The sequence below is a fragment of the Microtus pennsylvanicus genome, chromosome 5, assembly GCF_037038515.1.
Source record: "Microtus pennsylvanicus isolate mMicPen1 chromosome 5, mMicPen1.hap1, whole genome shotgun sequence".
Lineage (NCBI taxonomy): Eukaryota > Metazoa > Chordata > Mammalia > Rodentia > Cricetidae > Microtus > Microtus pennsylvanicus.
This window is the reverse complement of record NC_134583.1, coordinates 59684575-59705519: the sequence shown is the minus strand read 5'-3', so window position 1 is coordinate 59705519 and position 20945 is coordinate 59684575. Positions and strand designations below refer to the sequence as shown.

The 20945-nt window shown below is 44.8% G+C and overlaps 1 protein-coding gene across 4 annotated transcripts in view; it reads right to left on the bottom strand.

Moving 5' to 3' along the window:
• Tmc5 (transmembrane channel like 5) overlaps positions 1-20945 on the bottom strand; it is an 85394-nt gene that overhangs the window by 62530 nt on the left and 1919 nt on the right. Inside the window, exon 1 of one of the 4 annotated variants that reach the window (XM_075972005.1) lies at positions 20336-20461. The exons of 2 other annotated variants lie outside the window; for them this stretch is intronic. The gene's annotated coding sequence lies outside the window, so the exon portion shown is untranslated. Of the gene's footprint in view, positions 1-20335; positions 20462-20945 lie in introns of those variants that run through there. One more of the 4 variants, XM_075972008.1, reaches the window with a different exon arrangement.

Sequence of the window (20945 nt, the reverse complement as noted above, 5' to 3'; positions counted from 1 at the left end):
AGACAGAATATTGTATACATAATAAATACATAAATATTTTATTTTTATAAATGTAATATAAATAAATAAATAATAAGAAGTCACAGATTGAGAAGGTTGTAAAGGAGGGATGAATATGATCAAAACATATTTAATTAAATTCTCAAAGAATTTAGAAAATTATTTAAATTTTAAAAATGAGTAAGTAAAATAAAAATTAGTTTTTAAAGAAGGTCTTCTTCTCCAACACCCCTACTCCATCAGTCAGACCCTGCAAGGTACACGTCCGACTCTGCCTCAAAACCCTCCTATCACCTGTGACCTCAGAGGAACTCTGAAACACAGGCTGCAACTACACAGAGAGGACCAGGAGGTGAGTGACTACCCACACAGTAGGGCACCCCACTCTCTAGGCCATCCATACTGGAGCAAAACCCAGGGTTCCTCCCCCACCTGCCTCAGCTTCTCTAGCCAGCTGTCAGGTAAGCTTCCTGCAGGTAGGCTGCTCCAACACCCCATCGATAGGACACTGTAAGCTACAAGTGCCCCTCTGCCCCCAAAGCCTCCTATCCCCTGCAACTACACACACAATACAATGATTTTAAAATGTAACTTTATGAGGATGATGAAGACTTTTAAAGAGGAAATGAAAAATTGCCTTAAAGAAATGGAGGAAAAGACAAATAAGAAATGGGAAGAAATCAATAAATCTCTTTAAAAAAAAAAACAAGAAAAAAGCAATCAAACAGGTGAAGCAAACAGTTCAAGACTGGAAGATTGAAATAGAGACAATACAGAAAATACAAGCCGAAGGAATTCTGGAAATGGAAAATCTCAGTAAACAAACAGGAACTACAGAAGCAAGCATAACAAGCAGAATACAAGACATGGAAGGGAGAATATCAGGTGTTGAAGATACTATAGAAGAAATAGTTTCATCAGTCAAAGAAAACATGAAATCCAACAAATTCTTAACACAAAACATCCAGGAAATCTGGACACCTGAAAAGACCAAACCTAAGGATGATAGGAATAGAAAAAGAAGAATACCAGCTCAAAGGCACAAAAATATATTCAACAAAGTCTTAGAAGAAAACTTTCCTAACCTAAAGAAGGACATCCCTATGCAGTTACAAGAAGCTTACAGAATATCAGATAGGCTGGACCAAAAAAAAAAGTCCACTCGCCATATAATAATAAAAATGCAAAACATAACATACAGAATAAAGAAAGAATATTAAGAGCTGAAAAGAAAAAGATCAAGTAACATATAAGGGAGACCTATCAGAATCACACCTGACTTCCCAATGGAAACCATGAAAGCCAGAAGGTCCTGGACAGATGTGCTGCAGACACTAAGAGACCAGGGATGAGAGCCCAGACTACTATACTCAGCAAAGCTTTCAATCACCATCGATGAAGAAAACAAGATATTCCATGGCAAAACTAGATTTAAACAATACCTATCCACAAATCCAGTCCTATAGAAAGTACTAGCAGGAAAACTCCAACCCAAGGAAACTAACTGCACCCACAAAAACACAAGCAACAGATAATGTCACACTAACAAACACCCAAAGAAGGGAAACACTACCACCGAAAAATAGCAGGAATTAACAATCACTGGTCATTAATATCAATGTACTCAATTCACCTATAAACAGATACAGGCAAACAAATGGATATGAAAGCAAGATCCATCCTTCTGCTGTATACAAGAGACACACCTAAACCTCAAAGACAGACATTATCCCGGAGTAAAGGGTTGGGAAAGATTTTCCAATTAAATGGACCTAAGAAAAAAGTGGGTGTAGCTATCCTAATATATAACAAAATAGACTTCAAACTAAAATGAATCAGAAGAGATGGAGAAGGACACTTTATACTTGATGGAGGAGGGTCATCTGTCTATGTGTTACTTTCATTAGTCAATAAAGAAACTGCCTTGGTCCTTTGATAGGACAGAAAATTAGGTAGGCAGAGTAGACAGAACAGAATGCTGGGAGGAAGAAGGCAAAGGGGCAGACACCATGATTCTTCGACCCGAGATGGATGTAGGTTAGAATCTTCCAGGTAATACTCGTGGTGCTACACACATTAATAGAAATGGGTTAATCAAGATGTGAGAGTTAGCCAGTTAGAGGCTAGAGTTAATGGGCCAAGCAGTGTTTAAATGAATACAATTTGTGTGTTGTTATTTCGGGTGTAAAGCTAACCATGAGGGAGCCGGGTGGAGCGAAAAGCAAGCCTGCTCACCTCATCACTACATATACTCATCATAGGAATAATTCATCAAGATGAAGTCTCGGTCCTAAACATCTATGCCCCAAATACAAAAGTACCCATATGTTTAAAGCTTAAATCACACATCAAACCCCACAACATTGATAGTAGGAAGCTTCAACACCCCACTCTCTCCACTGGACAGGTCAACCAGACAGAAACCTAACAGAGAAATAAAAGAACTTACAGATGTCATGACTCAAATGGATTAACAGACATCTACAGAACATTTCACCCAAACACAAAAGAATATACCTTCTTCTCAGAACCTCATGGAACCTTCTCTAAAATTGACCACATACTCGGTGACAAAGCAAACCTCAACAGATACAAAAAATTGGAATAACCCCCTGTATCATATCGGATCACCATGCTTCAAAGGTAGAATTTAACAGCAACACTAATTACAGAAAGCCTACAAAATCATGGAAATTGAACATTGTTCCGTGGAACCACCCCTGGGTCAAGGAAGAAACAAAGATGAAAGTAAAGACTTTCTAGAATTCAGTGAAAATGAAGGCACAATGTACCCAAACATATGGGACACTATGAACGTAGTGCTAAGAGGAAACTTCATAACACTAAGTGCCTACATAAAGAATGTGGAGAAATTTCACATTAGTGACTTAACAGCACACCTGAAAGCTCTAGAACAAAAAGAAGCAGACTCACCAGGAGGAGTAGATGAAAGGAAATAATCAAACTGAGGGTTGAAATCAATAAGATAGAGAAAACAATATAAAGAATCAATGAAACAAAGAGCTGGTTCTTAGAGAAAATCTACAAGATAGACAAACCATTATCCAAACCAATCAAAAGGCAGAGAGAGAATATTCAAATTAACAAAATCAGAAATGAAAAGGGGGACATAATAACAGACAGCAAGGAAATCCAGAGAATCATCAGGTCATACTACAAAAACCTGTACTCCACAAAATTGAAAAATGTATACACACACACACACACACACACACACACACACACACACACACACACACATATATATATATATATATATATATATATATAGTCAATTTTCTGGATAAGTACCATATACCAAAATCAAATCAAGACCAGGTGAGCAATTTAAATAGACCTATAACCTGCAAGGAGATAGAAACAGTCATCAAAAGCCTCCCCAAAAAAATAAGTAAAAAAATTAAAAAGCCCAAGAAGGGATGATTTCAGTGCATAATTCTACCATGACTTCAAAGAAGAGCCAATACCTATACTCCTCAAAGTGTTCCACATAATAGAAACAGAAGGAACATTGCCAAACTCTTTTTATGAGACTACAGTTTCCCTGATACCAAAACCACACAAAGACTCAAGCAAGAAAGAGAATTACAGACCAATCTCCCTCATGAACATTGATACAAAATTACACAATAAAATACTGGCAAACCAAATCCAAGAACACATCAAAAAAAAAATCATCCCACCATGATCAAGTTGCCTTCATCCGAGAGATGCAGGAATGGTTCAAAATACAAAATCTATCAATGTTATAAATAAACGGAAAGATAAAAATCATATGATCATCTCATTAGATGCTGAAAAAGCTGTCAAAAAATCCAACACCCCTTCATAATAAAAGTTTTGGAGAGATTGGGGATACAAAGAACATATTTAAAATAATAAAAGCAATATGCAGCGAGCCAACAGCCAACATCAAATTAATTGGAGAGAAACTCAAAGCGATTCCACTAAAAAAAGGAACAAGACAAGGTTGTCCACTCTCTTTGATATCTATTCAATATAGTGCTTGAAGTTCTGGCTAGAGTAGTAATAAGACAACAAAAGGAGATCAAGGGGATACAAATTGGAAAGGAAGAAGTCAAGCTTTTGCAATTTGCAGGTGATATGATATTATACATAAGTGATCCCAAAAACTCTACCAGGGAACTCCTACAGCTGATAAATACCTTCAGTAATGTGGTAGGATACAAGATCAACTAAAAAAAAAAATCAGTAGCCTTTCTCCACACAAGCAATAAAGAAGCCGAGAAAGAAATCAGAGAAACACCACCCTTCACAATAACCACAAATAAAAATATATCTTGGGGTAACACTTAACTAAAGAAGTGAAAGACTTGTTTGACAAGAACTTTAAGTCTTTGAAGAAAGAAACTGAAGAAGATACCAGAAAATGGAAAGATCTCCCATGATCTTGGGTAGGTAAGATCAGCATAATAAAATGGCAATCATACCAAAAACAATCTATAGAATAAATACAATCCCCATCAAAATCCCAACACAATTCTTCACAGACCTTGAAAGAACAATACTCAGCTTCATATGGAAAAACAAAAAACCCACGATAGCCAAAACAATACAACTTTCGGAGGCATCACCGTCCCTGACATCAAGCTCTATTATAGAGCTACAGTAATGAAAACAGCTTGGTATTGGCATAAAAACAGACAGGTGGACCAATGGAATCTAATCAAAGATCTGGATATTAATCCACACACCTGTGAACACCTGATTTTTTACAAAGAAGCTAAAATTGTACAATGGAAAAAAGAAAGCATCTTCAACAAATGGTGCTGGCATAACTGGAAGTCAACATATAGAAGAATGCAAATAGATCTTTATCTATCCCCATGCACAAAACTCACGTCCAAATGGATTAAAGACCTAAATATAAATCTGACCACATAAACCTGATAGAAGAGAAAGCAGGAAGTAGCCTTCAATGCATGGGCACAGGAAACCATCCTAAATATAACTCCAGTAGTACAAACACTGAGAGCAACAATAAATAAATGGGACCTCCTGAAACTGAGAAGTTTCTGTAAAGCAAAGGACATGGTCAATAAGACAAAAAGACAACCTATTGAATGGGAAAAGATCTTCACTGGCCATACAACAGACAGAGGTCTGATCTTTAAAATATACAAAGAACTCAAAAAATTAGACACCAAAATTCCAAATAATTCAATTAAAAAATGGGGTACAGATGTAAACAGAGAATTCTTAACAGAAGAATCACAAATGGCCAAAGACACTTAAGGAAATGTTCGACATCCTTAGCCATCAGGGAAATGCAAATCAAAACCACTCTGAGATACCATCTTACAGCAATCAGGATGGCTAAGATCAAAAACACCAATGACAGCTTATGCTGGAGAGGATGTGGAGTAAGGGGAACACTCTCCATTGCTGGTGGGAATGCAAACTTGTGCAACCACTCTGGAAATCAGTATGGCAGTATCTCAGAAAATTGGGAATCAGCCTACCTCAGGACCCAGTATACTGGGCATATACACAAAGGATGTTCAGTCATACTACAAAGACTATGTTCAACTACGTTCATAACAGCATTATTTGTAATAGTCAGAACCTGCAAACAACCCAAATGCCCCTCAACCGAAGAATGGATAAAAAACAATGTAGTACTTTTACACAATGGTACTCAGTGGTAAGAAATAATGACATCTTGAAATTTGCATGCAAATGAATAGAACTAGAAAAAAGCATCCTGAGTGAGGTAGCCCAGACCCAGAAAGATGAACATGGTGTGCCCTCACTCATAAGTGGATACTAGCTGTAAAACAAAGGATAATGGGGGCTGGAGAGATGGCTCAGTGGTTAAGAGCATTGCCTGCTCTTCCAAAGGTCCTGAGTTCAATTTCCAGCAACCACATGGTGGCTCACAACCATCTGTAATGAGGTCTGGTGCCCTCTTCTGGCCTTCAGGCATATACACAGACAGAGTATTGTATACATAATAAATAAATAAATATTAAAAAAAACAAAACAAAGGATAATGAACCTATAGTCCATGGAGAAGCTAAGTAACAAGGTGAACCCTAAGAGAAACATATATAGATTCCCTTGGAAAGGGGAACTAGACAAAATTTCCTGACAAAATTGGGAGTATGGGTGTGGGGAGGAGAAGGGAGGGTGAAAGAGAAGGAGAAGGGGAGGGGTGAGGAGAACTTGAGGGAATAGGATGGTTGAGATGGGGGAAGTACAGAGACCGAGAGCAAGGAAAGAGATATTTTGATCGAGGAAGCCACTATGGGGTTAGCAAGAGACCCGACACTAGAGAATTTCCCAGGAATCCACAGGATGACCTCAGCTAAGACCCTAAGCAATAATGGAGAGGGTGCCCGAACGGGCCTTGCCCTATAGTCAGATTGAAGGCTATCTTAAATGTCACCATAGAACCTTCATCCAGCAACTGATGAAGACAGAAGCAGAGACCCACAGTGGAGCACTGATCTGAGCTCCCAACGTTCAGTAGAAGAATGAGAATATGAGCAAAGAGGTCAAGACCATGATGGGGACACCCACTGAAACAGCTTACCTGAGCTAGTGGGAGCTCACCAACTCTGGCTGGACAGGAAGGGACGAACATAGGACCAAGACAGACCCTCTGAATGTGGGTGACAGTTGTATTACTGTGGCAGACTCCAGGGCCACACTGACAGTGACACCAGGATTTGTCCCTGATGCTTGTACTGGCTTTTAGGAACCCATTCTCTTAGGATGGATACCTTGCTCAGCCTGGATATAGTGGGGAGGACCTAGGTCCTTCCTCGGATCAATGTGTCCTGCCCTCTCTGGGTCTCTTCAGCAGCCTATGGCATGATGTCCTTTCCAATAAAGACCAAATGAAGCAGCAAGCAGAAGCCACAGCATGTGTCCAGAATCACACTGCAGACACTCCTGACTTCTGAACAGGTCGCGTCCCGAGAAACCCAACAGTAAGCTGGAGAGGCTGTGAAACAAACAGATGAACGTCCAAAGCGTCTCCCTCATCGGTACTGCAAACGCTGCGCATACTGGCTGCCTCCCTGGTGGCCACGGGGCCGACAGGGAGAACGTGGTGCCATTTCTAGGCTGGGAAAATGTCAACATTCCACTCTCAAAATCCAAACTCTGAAGTGCTTCTGAATACAAGTAGCTCTTGTACCCTCATCCAGTCAAAACATAGCAATGTGGAATTCCTGAAAAGAAGCTGTGTCTGCCAAGACTGACTAGAATTGCAGCAATTGGAATGTTTGGATCCTGAGGGCAATTACCTTAGCTTGGGCTAGTTCTTACCTCTAGGTCAGCCATTCCTTGCCCAGTTCTGTGTCAGAACTAACATCTGGTGGCTAATAGATTCCAAAGCCCTTTTCGGAATCTATTAATTTATTAGACCATTAGCGTCCACCAACTTAAAGCCCAGACTGTTATTAAATGGCATCTGAGCCCTATAGGAAAGTGTCCCCCATCTCTCTGTAAATGCCTCTCTGATGTCCCCACCAATGTGTTTTACATTTGCCTTGATTCATGACTGGTTTTGTTCTTCAAAACTATGAAACTGCTTCCGCATTGGAGTATGGACTTTCCAATTTGGAGGCAACCTAAATCTGTGCTCCCAGACCAGGGTCACTCAAATTTAACTCTAGAATAATTGTATTTCCCTTTTAAGGCAAGAGCTATGAGCTGTTTGCTCATTTGCTTGTGTTGACAGTAAACTGGATCATGGGCACCACCCAAATTTTATTTTTACTTTAACATGCAGTGACTTTTGGTTTAAACGTGTGGCTGCTCTTAGGGGTCATGTCTTCCCAAAGGCCTGTGTGTTCAAGGTTTGCTCCCCCACTGGTGCTGCTGCGGGTTGTTGATGGAGCCTGTGAGAAGTGGAGCCCAGTAGGAGGTCTTGGGTCACTGGGGTTGGGTGGGGTGCCCTTAAAGGAGACACGAGCCTTCAGCTCCTTCTTCTCCTTGTCTTGATAGAAGCCATCAGCCCAAAGCAACAGGCCCAATGACCAGACTGGAGTTTCCAAAACTGTGAGCCAAATAAACTTTCCTCTTTGTAGGCTGGTCAGCTCAGGTATTTGTTACTGTAATGGGAAGCTGACTGGCATAGTATTTTTATCATCAGCATAGAATATTACCCAAAACTCCTTGCTGCTGCCCTGTACGGCCGCCTCCTCCTACCCTTAGACCACAGAGACCCGTTCTCTGCTCACATAGCTTTGCCTTTTACCAAAAAGTTCTATAAATGGAATCCCATAATATGCAGCCCATTTAGACTGGTTTCTTTCACTCAATCTAATCTAAAAAGAATTTAAAATATGGGAAGCTAGAGAGATGGCTTTGTGTTTAAGAACACTTGTTCCTCTTGCAGAGGATTTAAGTTCTGTTCCCACCACCCACACCAGGCTGCTTTAGAAGTGCCTATAACTGCAGTTTCAGGGAGCCTGACTCCCTCTTCGGGTCCCTTGGGACACCCACAAGAACAGGCACATACCCACACATAGACATGCACATACATAAATAAGTAATAAAATAAATCTAATAAAAAGTATATGGTTTTGTTTTCCTTGAACACACACATACATAGAAACATGGAAACTGCAATGAAATCTGGTTCTGAGCCATCTCCACACACAGCGAACTGTAACCCGCCTGTACAGCATGCTCTTGTAACAGGTAGCCACATCTCTGCCAACCACAGCAGTGAGTTTTCAGCTTCTCACAAGCCGCGAACTGGTCGGATCTATCCAAATACTGCAAAATGTCAACTTGAACCTCTCTGGCTATTTTTGAGTTCTCTTTCCTTATTTGCCCACTGCTTGGTGGCATTTTCTAAAATCTTCGCTCATTCATACTGCTCCTTGATTCCGGAACCTTTCCTTCCTCGAACTCTGAGATATCGACCTCCTGAGCCTGAGCCGGAGCTGCGATGAACTCCCCTCTCACGCACAAGGCATGTTCCAGCCACAGCACAAAAACTAAACTAAAAAAAAGGTTTACTTTTAACACCATGTATGCAATGAGCAGTCTGTTAGGTTTCAAACCCCGGACAAATGGTTAACCGAGGTGCCGGGCCGGGCAGTGGTGGCACACGCCTTTAATTCCAGCACTCGGGAGGCAGAGGCAGGCGGATCTGTGAGTTCCAGGACAGCCTGGTCTACAAGAGCTAGTTCCAGGACAGGCACCAAAAACTACAGAGAAACCCTGTCTCGAAAATCAAAATAAATAAATAAAAATAAAATGTCAAAGCGGGCTCTGGAACTTGGAATGAAGCCAAATACCGTGGGCAGCAGAAGCCAGCAGAAACAAATGATCCATACATACCTTAGGAGACTCAGGTCAGCAGCTGCTGAGTCCCTTGGGTGCGAGCTCATTTATGCCCTCTTGATGTTTTGGCACCAGATAAATGAAGAAAATAAATAAAAAAAACATGACTGTTCCTAGGTATGGCAGAGAAGAACACTTGTAGATATGAGCAGGAGGAGAGCCAGAGGTGTCTAGAAGGGTCCAGAGGGAACATGACCCTGAGGAAGTGGGGAGGGGAGAGCGGAAAACTGAGAGGCTAAGAGAGGAGCCAGCAGCCAAGGGAGCAGGAGGCCAAGAGACCAAAAAGTCTAAAAAGGACCGTATAGCCAGGGAAGAGCAGTTGGGGGAAGAGAAAGCCCCATCCAGTCCCTGGGCTGGAGAAGTTTTGGGTAAAGGGTAATGGTACACCAGCCAGGAGGACCCTGTCGTAGGGACTGAGGGATGCTGGGAAAACCTGGTGTCCAAAGTCCTCTTTGACATGTTAATAATTTAGCCATTCGTTCTGGGTTTGAGAACTAACATTGTCAATCGTATTTGTAAAGAAATTATCCACGTTCTCCATTGACGGTAGACATCAGTTTACCTATACAGGCTGAGGGCAGACCTCAGTTGCCGAGCCCAGCATGTGCAAGGCCCTGAGCCCAATGCCATTCCAGGCTCAGGTGGATTTCTATGAAAATAAATCTATTAAGTGACATAAATAAGTAAGGGTAAGTATGGTTTTTTTAAAAAAAGACCCAAAATGATGAAGAGGAGGAATGCAAATGACTGAAGTTGGAAACCATGGTTCATAAGCTGTACAAAAACTGTACACACACCCTCTCTCACACACACACAGATGCTGCATAAATACAGAATGCCAGTTGGTTAGGTTAAGAATTGTTGAAAAAGAAGATGGAAAAGGAATTCAAAGAGAAGAAATAAGTTGGAGTCACTTGTAATTCCAACACTCAGGAGGCTGAGGCAAGGGGATCATCATATGTGAATTCAAGGCCAGCCTGGGCTACATAGTAAAACTCTATCAGAAAGAAAGGAGGACATGGTAGGGAAGGAAGAAAGGAAGGAAGGAAGGAAGGAAGGAAGGAAGGAAGGAAGGAAGGAAGGAAGGGGGGACATAGCAGGGAAGGAAGAAAGGCAGGGAGAGAGGGAGGGAGGAAAGAGGGAAAAAAGGAAAGAAGGGAGGGAAGGAGGAAGGAAGGAAGGAGGGGAGGGAGGGGGGAGAAAGAAAGAAAGAAAGAAAGAAAGAAAGAAAGAAAGAAAGAAAGAAAGAAAGGAGAAGGGAAGGAGAAAGTGGTGGGGAATGAACAAATCACTGTGTTATCTTCTTGTTGCTGCAACAAAGTATCTGACAAAAGCTACTTAAGAAAGGAAGCGTTTAGCACTCGGGAGGCAGAGGCAGGCGGATCTCTGTGAGTTCGAGACCAGCCTGGTCTACAAGAGCTAGTTCCAGGACAGGCTCCAAAACCACACAGAAACCCTGTCTCGAAAAAAAAAAAAGAAAGAAAGGAAGCGTTTTTGTTTTGGCTCACAGCTCCAGGGAATGCAACCCATCTTGGTGGGAAAGCCATATGTCAGGAGTGAGGCCCCTGGTCACATTGTAGGCACACTCAGGAACTGAGAGTCGGGAGTGAGGCCCCTGGTCACACTGCAGGCACACTCAGGAACTGAGAGTCGGGAGTGAGGCCCCTGGTCACACTGTAGGCACACTCAGGAACTGAGAGTCGGGAGTGAAGCCCCTGGTCACACTGCAGGCACACTCAGGAACTGAGAGTCGGGAATGAGGACCCTGGTCACACTGCAGGCACACTCAGGAACTGAGAGTTGAGAGTGAGGCCCCTGGTCACACTGCAGGCACACTCAGGAACTGGGAGTTGAGAGTGAGGCCCCTGGTCACACTGCAGGCACACTCAAGAAGCGAGAGCGATCAGCACTGGTGCTCAGTTCGCTTTCTTCCTTTTACACAATCTAGGATCCCTTGAAATGGAGTCTCCTACACGCATCATGGGTCTTCCCCTCCCAGCGAATCCAACCTAAGAACCACTTCACAAATGTGTCTATACATCTGCTTCCTAGGAGAGTCTAGATTCTGTTGAGTTGACAAGCCAGTGACTACAGCAGTCACTCATTGCCGGGTCTCCCATTTCCACCTAGCTTTCACCGTGCTTTTCTGGAACTTGTGGGCAAGCACTTGCCGTGTGTGTGTGTGTGTGTGTGTGTGTGTGTGTGTGTGTGTGTGTGCGCGCGCGTGCGCGTGCATCCTTGGCTTTATTCCTCAGTACTGCCAAAGGGGTAAAAAGTACCAACAAAAAGGGAAGTGATGGCCATATTTCTAAGGGTGGTAGCCCAGGTTACCTGGCCATCTGTCGCTCAAACTTAGGTGTGTCAACAGAAGTTTCCATTCTTGTTCCACATTTCCTCACTGCCTTGTGTCTGTATGGGTACTTTGATGGGTATATGCATGACTGCTGGGCCTCAACGCCATCACAGTGCTCTGGATGCCTTCAGCTTATTACCAGGAAATGTCCATAAAGTGAACAGCCTCCAAATACCAACTGCAAACAGGACCTCGCTTGCATGTAAACACTTCCTGGTAATTAAATGTTTGCGTATGCAAGATCTGTGAGGCTTTTCAGAGGGTGTTTCTTCCTCTGAGTCAGACTTACTGAAGACTGTGTCCAAGCCCTCCCAACCCCTCAAGAAACAGCCACACTATGGTTTCAGGGCTGCAGTGTCCAACCTGAGACTGGGAGGGGGAGATGTGAACTCTAGAGGCTGGAGAGATGATCCAGTGATTAAAAAGAGTTGCCACCGAGCCTGACCACTGGAGTTCCATCTCCTGCGCTCACATGGTACAAGGGGAGAGCTGACTCCTCCGAGTAATCCTCTGCCTCCACACACACGCTGCGGCACATGTGTGTGCACACAATGCATGAACACCTAACAAATTAAATACTCTCTAGCAAAAAATGGTTATGCCTTGCTTTTTAAAAATGTGTTTCATTCTGAAAGGAATTTATTGAGCTTTCAAGACATGTATTTCATTCTTGAAAGGTATTTATATTGTCTGACTGCAAAGTGACTAATAAGACATTTAGTTTGTCAAACAAGTAAGCAAGAGTCAGAAGCTAGAAAACAGAAAGTTGGTTGTAATAGCGTGAGGGGCATCCCGTTAGACACGGCAAAAGCACGTGTAGGTGCTTTTGATCCATGAGTAGGGTATGACGGTGTGCATCTGTAATCCCAGGACCCTGGAGGCTGAAGCAGGAGGATGCAGAATTCAAGGCTAGTCTCGAAAGAACAAAAAGAACTTATAGACACACAGAAGCAGCAAAATAGCCAGTCCTATCAAGTATGGGATCAAGTGACACTTTGGTCTATGTGGAGCTGGGGGAGTCGGTTCTCCTGGGCCACCGTGTCAGCTTCCTTCAGGGGCTCCAGTGTTGTAAACTGGGATGGGCCCTGCTTCCCTTAGATGAGCATCACCGGGGCCTTGTGGCCATGTCTGCTAATCTTCAGTCTGTGCCGCCCGCCCGTGTCTTCTTGTGCTACTAGGGAACCTCGAGCAGAGTGTGCTCCCCTCCCACACTCAGCCTCTCCCCCAGTCTTGGAATGAACCTCATTGACTCCTATTTGTGATTCTAGAATCAAGCACCCTCTAATTTTGTAAAATCAGAACACCTGTTCTGTTGAGCTGAGGAAAGGTTGGCTCAATAGCCAGCAAGAGCCTGAGAGAAGCAGAGGGAGAAGGAAAGTGACTGACTGGCCATAAAGCGACTCTCCTGGGCGACTGTCCTGGCAGAAGTGGAGGGAGAGAGGGAGGTATAGGGAGCACCCAAGGGCCTTGTTATCGCCTGAACAATAGAGATGATGGGAGAATCTATCTTTTTTGATGATTTTTAATTTTTTAATGATTCCTTTCTATTTCTGATGTGCATTGGTGTCTTGCCTGCATGTATATCTGTGTGAGGATGTTGGTCCCCTGGAGTTATGGACAGTTATGAGCTGCCATGTAGGTGCTGGGAACCAATGTCCTCTGGAAGTGCAGCCCGTGCTCTCAACCTCTGAGCCATCTCCCCAGCCTGAGAATCTTTCAATCTAAAGTCTAGTCTTCAGGGCTGGGCTGTAGTTGCTCCGCAGAGCATTCGCCTGGCCTGCTCGTGGCCCTGGTTTGCTCCCTGGTGCTATAAAAATGTAAATAGTAATAAACTAATATATGGTCTCTGAACAAGGTTCCTGACAGAGGCCCCATGCTTCGGAACTTCCTATTTCACTCTAGTGAGGTGACTCCTGGGGCGCCTGAGCAGCAGTTGAGAGCTCTCAGCCCCACCCTGCTGTCCTAGATGAGGGCACAAACAGCAGGTGGAGGGATCGCAAGATCACACTTCTGTACCGAAGACTTCATACCACCCCTTAACTCAGGGGTTCCAGGAACTTACGACTTCAACACGTCAGACACCGGTTGGGCATCAAATGTGATTGATGGCATTCGTCAACAGAAGAGAAGTGCCTGCCCTCAACACCTCACCCTGTGTCCCCTTTCATCTGCTTATTCATCAGTACCCTTTTCACAACCATGACAGTAAACCTAGAAATATAAGAGTGAGCGAAGCGATGTTAGCAAATGATTAAACCCACGAAGGAGTGAGTGGTGGGAGCCGGCTGGCCCGAGAAGTTCAGTGTCAAACACTCAGGACGGGGCTCGGCCAGTAAACTGCTGTGCAAGTGTAAGGACCTGGGTTCGGATCCTCAGCACTGATGGGAAAAGCCATATACATACGACACACAATGCTGTGCGCATGTTATACACACACACACACACAGAGAGAGAGAGAGAGAGAGAGAGAGAGAGAGAGAGAGAGCAGAAAAATGTTATATATTTTTCAATGTTAGCTAAAACTTAAATGAAGTCATACATCAGGCCCCACATACCAAACCATCATGGATTCCCTCACACCAAAATTTCCTATCACTAAGTCAAAACTAAATCATTTTATCTGATCTTCCAAGAAATCAGGAGAGAGAGGTGGTAGTCAAATCTGCAAAGAAGTCACTTTCAGTCCACAGGACCGAAAAGTCCCCTCTGCTTCAACCTCTCCAAGGAAAGTAACTTCGGAACCACCAGTCAGTCAACTCTTTGGTTTCTCTTCTGTCTCCCCAAGTCCTTTTCTGGTTATCAGGCCAACCTGAATTCAGCTCATCAGAACTGGGGTGGTGCCTGCTTCTGAAATCACAAACACAGTCAGTGAAGATCATTCAAAGATGGGAGAGTGGCTGAGTGGTCCAGAGTTGGCCAGCTGCAGGCGAGACCGATGCTGCACAGCTGGTACAGCAAAACAGATAATAAATAAACAAATAATCAAGGAGACACTGGCACCTAGGGCTTTGTGAGTTCCAGGCAGGCACAGTGGTGTAGACCTGCAGTGCTGGCACTCCAGAGCCTCAGGTAGGAGGACCCCAAGTTCAAGGCTAGGCTGCACTACACAGCAAGACCCTATCTTAAAAGGACATGGGAGCTGGGTGACTGCCGCCAAGCCAGAAAACCAGAGTTCAATCCCTGAGACTCACACGGTAGAAGGAGAGAACCAACTCCCAGAGTTGTTCTCTGATCTCCACGTTTGTACCACAGGTGTACAAATAGATAAATAAATGTGATCTAAAAATTTATATGTGTGTATATCTCTATATATGCACCTCTCTCTCTCTCTCTCTCTCTCTCTCTCTCTCTCTCTCTCTCTCTCTCTCTCTCTCTAATTGTAATTTTGTTTTTTAACAGAAGCCTAGATTAGTCACTGACTTCTGAATTGGGGTACCCTGTGGGACTAAGACCTTAACCTGGGGGTGTTGCACTCACTCGAGGTAAAAACTCCTGGAGTTTAACTCAGCTATGGGCCTGCTGGGATAGGCTAATTGGCCAGGACTGAAAAGCCGTGTACCCCTCAAGCCTAGGAATCTCTTTCTGTTGAGATATAGCAGGAGTTTGGACTTACCAGAGCCCAGCTTTCTTTGTGCCTTCCCCTTCTGTTCCCCAAGCCAGGGCCTTGGGAGCTCCCAGCAACAACAAAGATTGTTGCTAAAACACTGTGAGAAGCTAGGCCTGGCTGGCATAGAGACCAAACCTTAAATCCTTCCACAAACTCTGACCCTCCCTAAGGAAAGCTTCATCCCCTTTTCTGTCCCAAGGTAAGCTGCAGTCCGCTACCGGCGCCCTGAATAAACACCTGGACAGGTCCCCTGGCACCCAGAGCTTCCTCCTCTGAGTCCCAGCCAGTTCCATCTGTGACTACAAGGAACACTGCTTTCCGGGAATTTCCCTGGGGCAACTTTTGGAGTGACTTCAACAACAGCTTCAGAAGGAGGAAGCACAGGAGAAAACTCTTTCCCCAACACTCAAGAAATATAAAACATTTAACAGTCACAGCCTACAAAGGTAATGCCTAGAAGCCTGTGAGTGATGCAGGAGAGAGCATAGAATAAAAGTGTTGAGTGTCCGTGTGCTCAATGTATGAAGTGGGGTGTTTGAACTATAGGTATCAGGCCATTGCCAGCAGCACTCAGCTAAGGGAATAGCTATCAAAGCCAGAGAGACTTGAATGCCAGCGAGTGTGCCTGTGTCTGCGCGCGCTGTGCGCACACGTGAATGTGCATTCATGTGTCTGTATGTGTGACTGTGTTTGTGTGTATGTGTGTATACACGTACCTGTGCGTGTATATGTTTGTGCATGTGTGTGTGACAGTTAAACTCAATTGTCAGGCTGATGGGATCTACCCACTCGGGAGACAAACCGCTGTACAGGTCTGAGAAGCAGTTTCTAGATTGGGTTAGCAGAGGTGGGCAGACCCACCCAAACTGTGGGAGAGACTATCCCGTGGCCTGGGTTCCCACACTGGATAAAGGGAATGGAACTGAGGGCCAGCTTGCATCATTTCTGCTCCCTGCATGTAGCGTTTGCTACCAAGATTTCCCCACCACAATGGACCTTACCCTCAGACTGAGTCAAAATAAACTCTCCCTTCCTTAAACTGCTTTTCTCATAGCAATGGGGAAAGGAACTGTTGGGCAGTGGTGGTGTACATTTTTAACCCCAGCACTCACGAGGCAGAGGCAGACTGACCTCTGTGAGTTCAAGACCAACCTGGTCTACATTGGCCAGGGCTACATGGAGAGAGAGAGAGGGAGGGAGGGAGGGGGAGAGAGAGAGAGAGAGAGAGAGAGAGAGAGAGAGAGAGAGAGAGAGAGAGAAGAGAGAGAAATGAGAAGTATTACAGTATGCTACTGGCATCTGTAAAATGCAAGTAGATTCAACCCTCAACATCCCACAATAAAAAAGAGTTTCTTGATTGAACATCTCAATAGTGTGAAAGTTGAGCTATCCTGATCCACAGCTACAAAAGAAAAAAATAATAATAATAAAAACTGGAAGAGGATCGAATCAGGGGAAGAGGAGAGGAGAAAAGACAACACAGGTACGCTGGACTCCTGAGCCCTCAGAACAGAGTTCATGAAGGATAGCACCAAAGCATGTAATGTTTTGATAATATTATCAATATCTGATTAACAATAATCAATGAGACAATAGACCCCATAAGGTTAAAGGTGGCTACCACGGTAACCAGTAACAGACAAGGTGGTCCTCTCCCATGTGATCAAATGATGTGCAAGGTTTGGTATAGAAGACACAAGAAGAAAATGTTTGATTTTTATCATCTCCTTTGTACTGTTTGAAATTGTGTGTGTGTGAGGGACGGAGCCTATGGAGGCCATTGTCCACTTTGTCATTTGAGACAGGGTCTTACAGTGTCGTGACACTCATATAGGTGAGGCTGTTGGCAAGACCCACCTGCTCTGCCTCCCCTCACTGGTGTCACACACGTGCAAGCATGCCTAGATTTTTTTAAAAAAATATTCCCTATGAGTGTGTGTGTTTTTCTGTGTGTGTTTACATGCATGTGCATACCTGAGTATGTGTGTGTGTACGCTTGGAGGTTAGAAGTGTCATCTGGTCTCATGGAACCAGACTTACAGATGGTTGTGAGCTGCCAAGTGGGTGCTGAGAACCAAACCCTGGTCCTCTGTAAGGAGCAGTGAGAGTTCTTAGCACTGAGTCACCTCTCTAGCCCAATGCCCACCTTTCCACATGGGTTTGGGGGTTGAACTCAAGTCCTCACGCTTACAAAGCAACCAACTGAGCCATCTTCCCAGCCCTGAAATTGCTCTGGACAGTTAAGTACCATGTACACCTTTTGAAACTAAAGAATGTGATGTCTAAAATCCAAATGAACACAATACAGATTCTCTCAGATACTTTTCTCATCTCTGGGATAGAACACTTGACAGAATCAGCCTCATGAACAAAGGCTATAACCGGGCTCATGATGTCAGAGACTTTCAGTCCACCCTGGTGGGAAGGCACGGCTTCTGGAACAGTCTGAGTAGCAGGAGTTTTGCTGTGCAACCTTTTCACACCTTGGTGGTTCAGGAAGCAGAGACAACTGGACCAGAGGGTGGGTGGGGCTAATACCCTCCAGGCCCAATCCAGGGATCCATCTCCACCAGGAGCCCCCCCCCCCCCCGACCAAAGTCACCAGCAGCTGGGAGTCATGTGTTCAAGCACACAAACCTCTTGGGGACTTTCTCAGATTCAAGTCACTTTGAATTCCTTGAACAAAACATTGACTATTCAACAAAGGGAGCATCGTCTGCCTTTGACTTCAATCGCTCAGCTCCATAGAGATTGCAGACAAAACCATGCAGCCAGCATGCCTCCCCCTCCCCCACACTGGAAAGATAAATCTACCTCTGGGAAGCATCCCCTCCTCTCCTTATTTACCCCTAGGAGGCAGCCCCCTCCTCCCCTCATTTATCTGGGAGGCAGCCCCCCCTCCACCCATTTAAAGGTCATTCCTCTGATCACTCTGTTTGTAACTCAAGATTCAAAAAGAGGAAATTCCATCTTCTTTATGGAAAAATCACTTTTCTTTTATCTTTTTCAATTTAGTGTGGATGCTAATAACGGTCATTACAGGCTTCCAATTCTTCTTGTAAGTTACAAAAATGACAGTTTTTTTTCTTTGTTTTGAATGATACTCAGACTCACAAAACCCCAGGAAGCAGAATTTGTTCGGTCTAGCATTCATAACAACATGGAAACCCTACACTCCTTTGTATTAGTTGCTCTGCAGAAATGGCCCTTCCTGGTGATTACCAGCGGGCTTGATCTCTGAGGACGTTGAACCTAAGGACTACAGATGACCTCAGCAATAACACAGTCTCAACACTTCATTCTGGGAAATGGTGGCAAAAATACCCAACAGATGATTCATCGCACTCTGATGGCATTTACACCATCAACTTGACCCCGCTGGAGTACTTTTCCTGATTGCCCATCTCTCATCTTTGAGCACATATGCACACAGGGAAGGGGCACAGGAGGACACTGGGGGCCCTGTGCTATCACTTTCCACTTTATTCCTTTGAGACAGGGTCTTTTGCTGACCCTGGTGCTGGGCTGTGGCCAGCAATCCTCCTGCCTTTGCCCCTGACGGCACCGCAGTTATAGGAGCCCATGACCGTGCCTGGCTTTTCCACGGGTGCTGAGCTTTAAGCTTGCACAGGTGCTCTTTTCCACTAAACCATCTCCCTAGGTCCTTCTTTCTCTCTCCTTCTCCCTTCCTTCTGTTTCTCTGATTTTGGAAACAAATTCTTGCTCGGTAGCCTCAAAATTGAAATCCCCTTGCTTCAGTCTCCCAAGCGTTGGGATCACAGGTATGCAGCACTTCCATGCTCGGCTCGAATCCTCCCTGCCTTCGACATCCATCCCCACTCAGCACTGCTCTTCTTTCTAGTTTGGACAGAATCTTGCCCAGTCAGAGTAACGCCAACACCACCAAATAAAGACGGAACCACGTACTGAGGGCTTGCCTGTGTGTCTTCAACTGGACCAAGCTCTCCAATCTCGGTCACCTAAACTTGAGACCAAACACATCAGGTAATTTCTTCAAGGTTGCATAGCCGACCAGAAGCACAGTGGGATGTGACCCCAGGGCCTCTCTGCCCAAAGACCTTAAACTTTGGTCACCCCCATCAACAGCATCATCCATGAGGGTGATGGTCAGTCAAGAGGAAGAAGAGCAAGCAAGGAAGAGCAAGAAAGTGACAGAGGTTAGGAGACACTCCTGAGTGTCTATGATGCTCCATATATTCTTACCAGCTCTGATATTTTCCTACAGAGGTGTGAGCTCGCAGCATCTTAAACATTCAACAGATAGGGAAATCAAAGCCAGTAATTTACCAAAACACAGTTAGAACCAGGAAAGCTTAGATTCTAACTAGGTAGGAGGTAACAGGAATATATACGGTCTTAACTAGAGTGCTCTGAACTTCTACCTCCCCACAGGCATTTATTTTTATTTTTGGCTAATATGTTCACCGTGTGTGTTTTCTGCATCCACAACAAGGAATAAGTCACAGGGCAGCCCTGTGTGCTTCTGCTCCCCTGATACATCCCCCCCCCCAGCATCCTCTTTACTTCTGTGACCTTCTTCCCTGTCCCCATCTCAGCTTCTATCGGTGCTGCAGAAACATCCCAATAATTTCCCTCCACACTCTGTGATCAGAGTTGGGTGGGCACATTGTGCAGCTTGGGGCATTTCTAGCTAGGGAGACTTGTTTCCAGGAAGAAAGCTCGGCTGCGGGGATGTTAACCCAGCCAGGGCTACCTCTGGGAAGGAGACTGCTTAGGCAGGCATAAAGAAAAAGGCAGCAGATACTTCCTTTTTCTAAAATAACCGGTCAGGGCTCATCCCTCTCAGCACCGGGACCAGGTCCCTGTACACACAGAACGCCTGCCTGCCTGCCTCGTTGTCTCCTCAGGCAGGAGACTCGGTTGGGCAGGCTGCCAGGCAGCTGGTGGCAGAGGCAGGGGGAACTATTGACCCAGCTTGTGAAAGTTTTGCAAATGCCCCTCATTGTCATCTGTCTCTCCCCAACCAATGAAGAACCAAGCCTCACCTGCTGTAGCACAGACCTGCTTCACAGCCCAGCGTCTGGGCTGCACGCCGGCTTCCCCAAGGCGCTCGTGGCCCTCTTGGGCTCTATTCTCTTCTTTCTTCCTGAGCCAGAGCTCCTCCCCCGCCCCCAAGTCCTCTTGGCATCAAGACAATAAAAAGAGCAAAGTCCTTTCACCTCAGGGTTTTATTTCTTAGCCGCCATAAGGAAGTGAGTCGGGTTTGCCCCCTGGAGAGTATCGTGGAGGTGTGGGAAGAGACTGAGCCATAGGTCCCTTGGAGTACATGCTGGTGGTCTCCCCCATCCCTGGGACACTGTGTTCCCGTAGCCTGCTCCCCTGAGGCAGTGCCTGGCAGTCACTGTGGAAGTGGTTTACGGTCTTCAGAATTCAAGTCCCGCCTCTTTTTCTTCAGTCCCCACCCCCAGCCTCAGTTTTACCCTCCTCATCTGAGAAATGGAAGCAAAATCTTCTCTACCTCCTCATTGTTGGCAACACTGGAGACAAATGGGACTTTTGTACAACTCAGGACATTTCTAGCCACACAAGACTCAGCCTCCCAGAGAGAAACCCCAGCTATTCAGACACTCAGCTTTCACCCAGTGCTGTCTCTAA